The sequence below is a fragment of the Crotalus tigris genome, unplaced genomic scaffold (genome assembly GCF_016545835.1).
Source record: "Crotalus tigris isolate CLP2741 ecotype Arizona unplaced genomic scaffold, ASM1654583v1 scf7180000017764.6130737, whole genome shotgun sequence".
NCBI lineage: Eukaryota > Metazoa > Chordata > Lepidosauria > Squamata > Viperidae > Crotalus > Crotalus tigris.
Window position 1 is genome coordinate 255,931 of NW_024096618.1, and position 11,501 is coordinate 267,431.

Consider the following 11,501-nt stretch of genomic DNA (forward strand, 5'->3'; position numbering starts at 1 on the left):
CCAAGTGGCTAGAGATACACAACCATGTGTTACTAAATCCCCATTTACTGAGAAAATTGAAATGTGGGGTCAGAAACAATAGAAGTTTTGCTACCTTGCATAATTTTCATTAAAATGTGAGTGCCCCCTTTTCTCCTATCAGTTTTGTTTCAAGCATGGGCACTCCTGTTTTTCTGTTGTTGTTTTTAGAACTTGTTTTGCATTGTGATGCTGCTCATAAATGGAATTGTTTTTGAAATTCTGTCCTAGTTCTTAGAATCTGAACTCTTGCATATTTGATGTTTTACACTGGAAATGCTGGTGAAAAAGTAGCCGTGGGCCTTTTCAATCAATAAAGCAGACAAAGAAAAGAGAGATTTCAGCTGGCTTGGTCACTCAACAGCAAGACACTGGTGAAGCGGGCACAGCAGCGCCTGCATTTTCTACGTCGCATGAGAAAAGCAAATCTTCCTTCCCCTGTCCTTACCACTTTCTACAGAGGGACAATCGAGAGCATCCTGTCATACAGCATCACAGTCTGGTCTGGAAGCATCACTGCTTCAGACAGGAAGGCAATTCAGAGAGTGGTGAGGATGGCTGAAAAGATCCTTGGCAGTTCCCTCTCTTCCATCCAGGACACAGCACATAAATGTTGCTTGCGCAGGGTCCACAAGATTATCTGGGACACTACATATCCTCTTCACGTCCTGTTTTCCTTGTTATCTTCTGGGAGGAGGCCCCATGATATCCAAAGCAGAACATCCAGATTCAGACACAGCTTTGTTCCATATAGTATTAACCTTGTGAACTCTAAAGCTTCTCCTTCCGTTATGTGTTCAAGATGAACAGTGAATAATATTTATATGTTACTTATATGCAGTGCTTTTTTTCTAAAAAAAAAAAAAAAAAAAAAGGTGCCGGAACTCACGTCATACAACCGGCCTTGCCTACCCTATAAGGTTTCATCCAAAAAAGGTGCCAGAACTCCGTTCTGGGTGTTCTATGAGAAAAAAAGCCCTGCTTATATGTAAGGTTGTAGGTCTATACATATGTTGTATACAGTATGTTTTAAATGTGTTATGTATGTGTACACTTTGAGAGGAAGCAACTAAATTTCATTTTTAATGTGTGTCATTATGCCCACAGAGAAAAAATGACAATAAAGGTTATCTATTTTTCTGACCCACCCTTTAAAAAACATGATGTGTTTACACATAGCCTAAAAAAAGGCTCAATGTAGCCATGCTTCATTTTACACAATCATTTCTAAATTTGGGGTTGATACCAGTCTAGACTCTACAGTAGACCCAATAACAGCCAGACTAAATATCAGTTGCCTGCTTAACTATAGGTTTGAGACACTTAAATTGAGTGTCTACTTGGTTTTAGCTTTGGGGCTGATAAATTAATTACTGCTGCCAAGTAAACAGCTTCTAAGTACTGATAGATAGCTTGGAGCAAAATCTATATTATGGACTATGCTTAGTCCATAATATACTTTGAAAAGGAAAGAGAGGTTTAAAAAGGGGAGTGAACTGGTCCTTGGCTGAAATGGAAAATAGGAGAGAATGGAAATATAAATAAATGTGGACTGTAAATAAATCGATCCAGATTCCGTTTCTGTTTTGAGACTAGTTTTTTTGTTTCCTTTTGAGAATTTTCTCTTTGGTAAACAGTTTGAAATTTTACTTTTGAAACTCATGGATTTTGCCCCATTGGAACCTGGTGTATATGTGTATACACACACACAAACCACAGAAACTCATATTACAGGTAGTCCTTGACTTATGACCACAAATAAGCCCAAAATTTCTGTGGTTAAACAAGACATTTGTTAAGTGACCTTTGTCCCATTTTACAACTTTTCTTGTCATAGTTGTTAAGTGAATTCCTGCAGTTGCTAAATTAGTAACAAGGGTATTAAGTGAATTTGGCTTCCCCATTGACTTTGCTGGTCAAAAGGTCGCAAAAGGTGTTCACATGGGACACTGCGACCATCATAATGAATATGAATATAATAAATATAAATCAGTTGCCAAGCATCTGAATTTTGATCACGTGACCATGAGGATGCTGCAACCACTGTAAGTGTGAAAAATGGTCATAAGTCACTTTTTTCTAGTGCTGTTGTAACTTTGAACGGTCACTAAATGAACTGTTGTAAGTTGAGGACTGCCTGTATTTAGTTTCTGTGATACAGAGCAATCTCATGTAAATGTTAAGGCCTGATATTTAAATTATTGATAGCATAATAGATTTGTCCAGAGATTTAATTTTAGGTTTATACTTGGTGTTTAGTTTAAAAAGAAAGACTAAGCTTTGATTATTGGTTATCCATAGCCAGAAAAGGGAAGGTACACCTTTCAACGTCCAGACAATGAATGAAATTTTGTAGATGATGAAAGCCAATAAATTATATTTGATCTCCAGGGAAACAAGGTGAACCTATTAAGTTCCACAATCAACGGGAATATTTTTTGTGTCACTTTATTCTTTCTTTTTTTTCCTGACCCAACATGATGATAACCAAGGAGTTATTCTCATTATCATGAAAAGAGGGCCAGAACTTTACTCATCCTAAGCACCTAGCAAAGAAAAAGATGAAAGAAATGTTGAAAATGCAACTGCATTTCATTTTTTTTAATCAGACAAAAATGAGAAGACCATAAAGGATATGAAACTCCTCTATACACTATGCACAGTTATATCCCGGCATAAAAGAATTTTAAAGCTTTTTTCATTGTTGGCATGTGATATTGCCCGAATGTACCTGATTAGTTTTAGGAAATTTTATTTTCAGCAGGAATCAGTCTCAGTTCTCCATTTTAACTAATAGTCCTAGAGAAGTTATTTTCATGCAATTAGATGTGGGACTCATTAAATCAGAAATGAGCATGAGTCAGTTGGCCTTGGGAAAACAAAGATTAAGGGCCCTTGGCTACACACACACCCATACTGCCTCCACGCAGAAAGTGCCCTAAGCATGTAGTTTGTTAAGCAATCTGCAGTGAGACCAACTAGACATAGGAAGTCAGTGCACACAAATGGCTTGTATGCAGCAAAAACACGATCATCTCAGTAATACAATAAGCCCCAGTGAGAACACTTTGAAGTGCTTATGGGGCTTACATGTTCAAAGGAGGATGAAAGCCATGCCAGAGATTCAACCATAATGGAGAGGTCTCATCAGAGAAGCCAAAGGAAGAGTATCTCCCCCATAAATAATATAGTGACATGTAATTTATAGAAAACCAAATCAGTTTGATATAACCCACACCAACAAGGGCTGTGCTAGATATTGTAGTTCCTGGAAATTTGGTGAAAAATGGGCCACAGGACTCAGGACTGTTGGCTGAGTAATCTGGGCCAGCAGCTATAGGATTATAGGGAGAAAACGTGTTCACCCATTGCAAATATATAAAGACTGAAAACAAGGAAACAATAATCCACTATTGCAAATCCAATCCAATGATAAAGGGTTATCTGAAAAGAATGCACCAGCTCTGGACAGAACAACATTCAGAATCAAAAATAACAGAATAGAGGGCAGTGGATCAATGTTGATTTATAGTACCAAGTAAAATATTCAAGAAGTCGAATTGGAAGAATGCAAAGGTCTATCCAGGGCAAAGAAATCAAAGTACTTGCCAGAAGTAGCTCAGATTGTAGTGACAAGCCAAGTGAGTCAGCAATAGAAGAAGCCAGCATAACTACTGAAGTATTTTCCTTCCCAAGTCTTAAAGTCAAAGTCAACTTCTAGGCACTTCCTAGGTGGGTTCATGTCACTTGGCAATGTGATTTGCTATTGCTTTCTTTCAGGAGTGGCTTTACTTAAGAAACTTCCACAAATATTCTACAGCTCATTGTTCAGTTGCTTAGTTGTGTCCAACTATTCGTGAACCCATGGACCATAGCATGCCAGGCCCCCTGCCAACTACTGCCCCCTAGAATTTGTCCAAATTCATGTTCATTACATTGATGATACTATCTAAGCATCTCATCCTCTGCCGTCCTCTTCTCCTTTTGCCTTCCATCTTTCCCAACATCAGGGTCTTTTCCAAGGAGTCCTTTCTTCTCATTGGGTGGCCAAAGTATTTGAGCTTCAGCTTCACAAGCATGCATCCCCTTGTTTAGTTTCCATGTCCAGACAAAGTCAGTCAGATTCAACCATCTGCTGAGAATTTCATTAACAGCAGCCTGGGGTTGCTAATGTATATCTAGTGTTTGGAAAAGGGGGAAAAAAGAAAGAGAAAGGGGAAGTATGAATGTAAAACAACATTTACCTTCTACTCATCAAAAAATGAGGGTCTTGTCCTCTCTGCATGAGGGACATCCGGGCATAGTGAGCATGAAAGCGCTTGAGCGCAGCCATCTCTGGTAGCCGGGGCTTGATAAAGCTATCGAAGCCCAGGTGCATGGATGCCAGGTGTGCCAACAATCACGGCCTGAAATGCCTCAGGCCCCTGTACACAGGTGGGAGGAGATACAAACCCCTTGGTCAAGGGTACATTTAGATTATGCTGGGCCCTTCCAGGGGCAATTCTTCCTTATCCTTGTGGATAGCCATTCCAAGTGGCTAGAGGTTGTACCTGTCTCCTCCACTACTACTGCTGCGACCATCCAGGTGCTAAGAGGAATCTTTGCATCCATGGCCTTCCTGATGTTCTCGTTTCTGACAATGGTCCCCAATTTACATTTTGTGAGTTCCAGGCTTTCTTTCAGGCCAACTTGATACGGCATGCAACATCAGCTCCCTTCCACCCTTCCACCAATGGGCAAGCTGAAAGAATGGTGCACACCACCAAAGACGCACTCAAAAGACTAACGCACGACAGCTGGCATCACAGGTTAGCAGACTTTCTTCTTGCACACCATACCACACCTTGCACTGCCACTGGGAAGAGCCCAGCTGAGCTCTGTCAGGGCCGCCGCCTCATACGAAGTTAGACAGATTGCACCCCGACTGGGTATCTTCCCAGGTGTCACAGCCACGGGCTCCTCGGAGACTTCAGGTGGGTGATCCGGTCTGGGCTAGGAACTATGGTCCTGGACATCTCTGGGTTCCTGCTGTCATCTGTAAGATCTCTGGACCTCTATCATATGAAATGACCTTGGGAGATGGCCGCATCCTGCGGTGTCACATCGATCAACTGCACTGGCGGTTGCCCCCTGTTGATTCTGCCCCTGCCTCCAGTCTGGGGGGGGGAGGAGGCCCAGGAACTACGTCACACTTCAGGTCAACATTCGGAGGCCCCGCCTCATTGTTCCTGGGAATTACCGGAGGTCACTAGGGACTTCCCAGGGGAGGAGCAAGGGCATCCTCACGGTTCAGTTATTGCGCTGAACAGGGAGTCATGCGTATCCACAATAGCTCCAAACAGGAATTCTCCTGAGGAGGGGTTTGCCATAGAGGCACCTTGGCCACAGGGGACTGGAACTATTGAGGCACTCCTGCAATGCAGGTCACATCCGAGACTGGTCACGGGCTTGAGGGACTAAGTTCCCTGGAGCCATCCAGGGTAGTTGGGGAGTCCTCAGCCACTCCAGAGGGTTGGGGAATTTCCTCTGCTCTAACGGAGCCTGGGAAGAGCCCCGGCAACTCTGCCAGCACACCTCACCTGCAAAATTTGTGCATAAAAATCCTGGTCTAGCAAGCCCATCAGACAGGCTGGTAGGCCAGGTGCCTTTAAGTACAAGTCCTGGTCTGCCTAGCCGGGCAGGTGAGCTGACAGGCCAGGCACCTTCCCTGACTTTGTGTAGTTCACAAAGGGCTAAGGCCCCTCCTAAGCACCTAGGTGAATATGTGAGGTTCCTGTCAGCACAAGGAAACCTTACTACTCTAGGATAGGAGTTGGACCTATGTGGGATAGAAGATAGACACAGGAAGTCCACATTAAAGGGTGGGTTGTTTAGAGAACCTTATTATTTTGTAAGAATATTGCCTGCGTGTGAGCAGGAATATTATTTTTTTATTTTTATTATGATTGTGAAAAAATTGGAAGTGTGTGTGTTCTATCTAGGGGGGAGGGATGTTGTGTCCTGGGCCTGATGAGGAAACCCAGCAGGCCCAGAAATGTTGCAAATGGTCCCGGGTAACCTAAAAGCTGCCCGGGACCAGACTGGCTAGCGCCGGACTACTGCACATGCACAAGGCGCGAAGAAAGAGGGATTCCTATTGGCTGGACTGCCTGGGGGTTGGAAATATATAAAAGGCCTGTGTGCCTGTTTTGCAGTTGCTTGGAGTGGAGTTTAGGAGAAATAAAGAAGTTTGGTTTACGATGTGTCGTGTTTCAATGCCTCTAATCCTGAAACACAAAAGGCGTGATGGTAGAAACAGTTAATATCCTCACTTTGCTGCCCAGCCCCTATCATAGCATGTGCTCCCTTAATTCATTAGACTGATCTTTCAAATCACTCCTGGACACCACTTGTGTAACCTTGATTTAAGACTGGATTTAATTGCTTTCTTGGCTTTCAATTTCTAGCTTTGGAAACTGCTTTGGGACTTGTGGCTCTTAGCTTCTCCTGAGTGATTACTGTCAGCATTGGGCCTAAATGAGGACACCAGCTTCTAGCCTCTAATCTGTACTAAGCTGAGAGACAGATGGGATGCCTTTGGGCCAGTCATGTTTTCTCAGCCCAATGTACTTTATGCAGTTGTTATTATGAGATAAAATTGGAATCCAGAGCTCTCTGTAGCCAGACTTAAGTTCCTGAAGGAAAGGCAGGATATATATCTAATCAATGTATTATAAATAAATGATCCAATTCTTCATCACCCTCCAAAATTATCCTCTCGGAATTGCCTTGGTACATTGAAAGAGCATCTTTGCAGTTTCCTAGGCCCTTGGAAGTTTTCCCTTCTTTTCCTCCAGGATATACTTAGGTTTATTTATTTGTTTATCCCGCCTTTATTATTTTTACAAATAACTCAAGACACCAAACATATCCAACATAGCTTCCTCCTCCTATTTTCCCCACAACAACCAAGTGGGGAGTTGGGTGGGACTCAGAGTGAGTGGCCCAAAGTCACACAGCCGGTTTTCATGACTAAGGAGGTACTTGAACATACCACCTCCCATTTTCTAATCTGATGCCTTGACCGCTAGGCCAAACTGGCTCTCCAAACTTTTAAACAAGTGAAGAGTTTCATTCTTCAATCCTCCTAGAGAACATCTTTAAATATCTCTGTCATGACTAGGTGAAAATTAAAATGATTGTTTCTTTTCTGGCTCCACAACAGCTTATCATGCCCATTAGTCTTACTGTTGTATACTGAAGCAATCTTTAAAGACTATTTTATATTACAGAGGAAGGAATATATGTATTCTGACATTTGGGATTTTGGATAAATGCTCTGAACATGATGTAAACAGGGTATAATAATTATAATCTAGAATGTGACAGCTTAAAGAGAACGAAAACCACTATGGTGTAACCTAATAAATGAAAGGTAAGTGTTTCATACAGAATCTCAGAAGGCTTCAAAAAGCTTTATTCTATGCTTTGCATAATTGTATGAAAAGGAAAAGAGTTATTAGATTATACAGAAATACTATAGCCTAATGCTCAGCCTTCTCCTCATTCCTTTATGTATTATTGTTGTTATTGTTATTATTATTTTTTAAAAAATAAGCAGAATTCCTTCTCTCAGTATTGGTTCCTGGAGAGAAAATAAAAAGGCAAGAACATGTGTTTCTAGCAACCAATATCCAGATAAGCAGGGATTAACACCAGATAAACAATTTAAGCAGAAAAACAATACCCTAATCAAGGGTTACCAAAGGAGAATACCACATCTCCACCAACACTGATAGGATAACCTACTAAATATAAATAAAGAGCAAACCCCATTCACGTTCACCGATGAGGTTACTTAGTTGGGTAATGAAATGTCTGCAAGCAACAGCCAAGCTCAGAGATCACCAGGTGTTCCACATTTCAACCCTGAGCTACAAACATTTTTTCTATTAGAACAGCACATGATTTTTTAAAAAAAAAATCCACAGCAATAAATAACATTAATAACACAGTTCAGCTGCAGTTAAACATTCAGTCTAAAGTCAAGGCCAGCTAGAAAACACAGTTATAGAAGAGATCTTAATGGAGGAGGAAATGAGATCAGGTATTTATTTGCACAAAGACCTCCATATTGCAAAGGAGAAGCCAGCAGAAATATGCAGAACTGTGACAGAAAATGAGAGATCTTTAGGTGGCAGAAGATGGCAAAGATCAAACAATGAAGCTGCAGACAAGGAGAAAATGAAAATCAAGAAGCAAAAGGAATTTTTCATGATAGCTAATAACAATTGCCAACTGTCCAGCCCTGAGAGGTTAACAAACTCGGGGGGGGGGGGGGAAGAACTATCTGGATTTTTGGAAAGTCCTTTGTGATTAACAAGCAACCTAACAGAATCTTGACAGTTTGTCAAAGCATTTCTCTCATTCAGTTTATACCTAGCATAACTAAGACAGATTGGCTCTGGCTTTCTATCCCATGTTTCCCATATCCCCTGAATGGAGGTATCTCTTTTGTAGCAGTCATGTTTGCTCTTCTGTTTTCATTTGCAGTTTGATGTGGTTACAAAAAAGGACAAAAAATTAAAGTATATTTCCAAATCACTGGGGAAAGCATCTCTACTTTATTCTGCTTTGGTTGGACTCCATCTTGAGTAGTATATTCAGTACTGAGACAAGTTCAGAAAAGGACAACAAGGATGATCAGAGGATTAGAAACTAAACTGGATATGAAGAAAGATTAAAGGAGCTGGCTGGACATGTTAAAGAGAAGACAAGAGGTGAGTGGGGTTTAGATGCCATTCTTCAAAGACCTAGATGGCTACAATATTGAAAAATGTCAAGACCTGTTGAATACCATCTTAGACTTCAAGACACAGAATCGTGGATTTAAGTTATGAAAATGGCAGATTCCAACTGAATGGTGACAAAAATGTTTAGCCTTGAGAGATGTTTGGCTGAGGAAGCAATTATTAGTGCATTTATTGAATTTCCCTAGGCAAGACAACAGTCATTAGTCAGGAATGTTTCATTTTGGATTCCTGTGCTGAACAGGGAGTTAAAATCAATGGCCTAAATTGAATTTGCCTGAGGAATATTAGACTAACTATTGTTAGAAACAGGAAAATAGACTAAAAGTTTATTTGTTGCAGAGCTGTTAGCTAGGATTGGTAACGTTCTTCTTATACCTCATCTAAGAAGAACCATGGTGGCACAATGGTTGAAATGCAGTATTCAGGCAAATTCTGCTCACTGTCAGTGGTTGATCCTGACTGGCTCATGGCTGAGTCAGCCTTCCATCCTTCTGAGGTCGGTAAAATGAGGACCCAGATTGTTGGGGGCAATATGTTGACTCTGTAAACTGCTTAGAGAGAGAGCTGTAAAGTGCTATGGAATGGTATATAAACCTAAATGCTATTGCAATTGATATCACTATACTTCTGATTCTCTTCCCTTGACTTTTAGTGTGATAGGAGCAGTCATCTAACCAGCCCTTTGTGCACAGATTTAATCACATTGTCCCTGGCAATTCTTCATGCAGAAGTAATTCCTGTGCTAATGCTGCCAAGTGTGAGTTGGCCCCATTGATGATCATCTATCATACATAAATCCATAGCAAAGAAAAGAATTGAAATCCCACAGAATGTCAGGATTTTAATGAGACATTAAATTGTAAGTTTACAATTTATGCTACATGTAAGTTGTAAATGATTTGTTCTTCCATAAGTAACGACAATGTTGAAATGCATATATCATTTTACATTAAGATGATATATGTATTTCAATATTGCCATAACTTTTGCTATGGAAAAACAAACTATTTACAACTTACAAGCCATTTTGACTCACTTTGGGGGATCATGGGTCTAATGTGAAAAATTATAACCATGCCTTTTATTATCTTTATTCATAGATAGTAATATCTGTGATAGGAATAAGTCAGATTTCTAACTGAGTCAGCTAATATTTTGACAGTTGGAATCCACTGAGATATTTGTCAATCCAGCCCAATTATCTTAAATAAATATATCCCAACTGAGATGATAAGAAAAAATAGATAAGAATAAATAAGAAAAAGGCCATAGTGTCAAGTAAATATACATCACTATACATGGTGCATAAATAGTCAAGCAAGACAAATTGATTACTTTTATAAGCAGCCAATAAAATGATTTCAAAATGGATTCAAAATGAGATTATTATTTAAATATTTTAAAAAGCAAGATCTTGTGCAGCATGCTTCTATTGGTCATTGTTACAAGTGAACTGAAATCTTAAAATGCCATTGGCTTTTGCTTTGAAACTGCTATATATATTTAGGGAATAATGCCAGGCAAATAACTACAATATTAACTTGGAGAATTCAACCTATTTAGGCACTAAATCAAATTTAGCAAAACATCGGTTAAATTTGTTTAATAAAGTGTACATTAGCTTGTGTATATCATTTCTTCCAAGAAACAGAAAATGCCACAATCCAGTGGGTAAATCAGTATATAAATATGTATTCAGCTCTGCATGTAAGCTTTTTTTTTTTAATATTCAGGTAAAATAAAGAGACAGGGCATGCATTATAGGCAAATCTCAATAGTCATTCCATCTTTAACATTTCTTCTGAAATGCCAAAAAAATCTATAAAGTTGTGGCTGTTTTTTGAAAGGTCATTTAGACACTGAGATCAATTATTTAAAGGAAACTAGAGTTCCTGTAGTAAGAACTACTTGCTGCTATTGTCAGGATGGTCTCAGGTCATTTAATTATCCAAGCTGGAGCAACATATGTTGTTTCCCATTCATCCAAATCATGCAAGTAGTAACTCTCCCTTTTCTCTCTGGTGGGAAATAAAATTAATGATAAGTCATTAATTGACTACTAAGTCATCACCCCATTACAGCATATTAAACCTTCTGCCAGAGAGATCACTTTATGCAGCCTAATGGTAGGTGTGATCCAGCTATTGCCATTTTTTATATTTACATAAAACATCAGCACGTTGAAGTTTAGAAATGAAAGGCTTTTATTTAATTCTTATTGGAAAAAAGGCCAGAGGTTCCCAACATTTTCTTTTATGCCAGTGTTTCCCAAACTTGACAATTTTAAGGCATGTGGACTTCAACTCCCAGAATTCCACAGCCAGCAACGCTGGCTGTGGAATTCTGGGAGTTGAAGTCCTCATGCCTTAAAATTGTCAAGTTTGGGAAACACTGCTTTATGCAAATGACTATGTCACCATCAAAGACTGTTGGAACCCCTTTATAAGACAACTGTTAACAACTGGGGGGGGGGAATATGGCACGTTCCCTCTAAAGTGTGTCTGTAATATCCCAAATTTGAATTAAGATTATTTATCTATTTGTTTATTTTTATCTATCTATCTATCTATCTATCTATCTATCTATCATTTATTTATCTGAATTTATTTGCCATCCATCTCGTAGCAAATGACTCTGGGTAGCTTCCAGCATTAAAATTTTCCCTATAATGCATCCTATGTCACTTTCCTT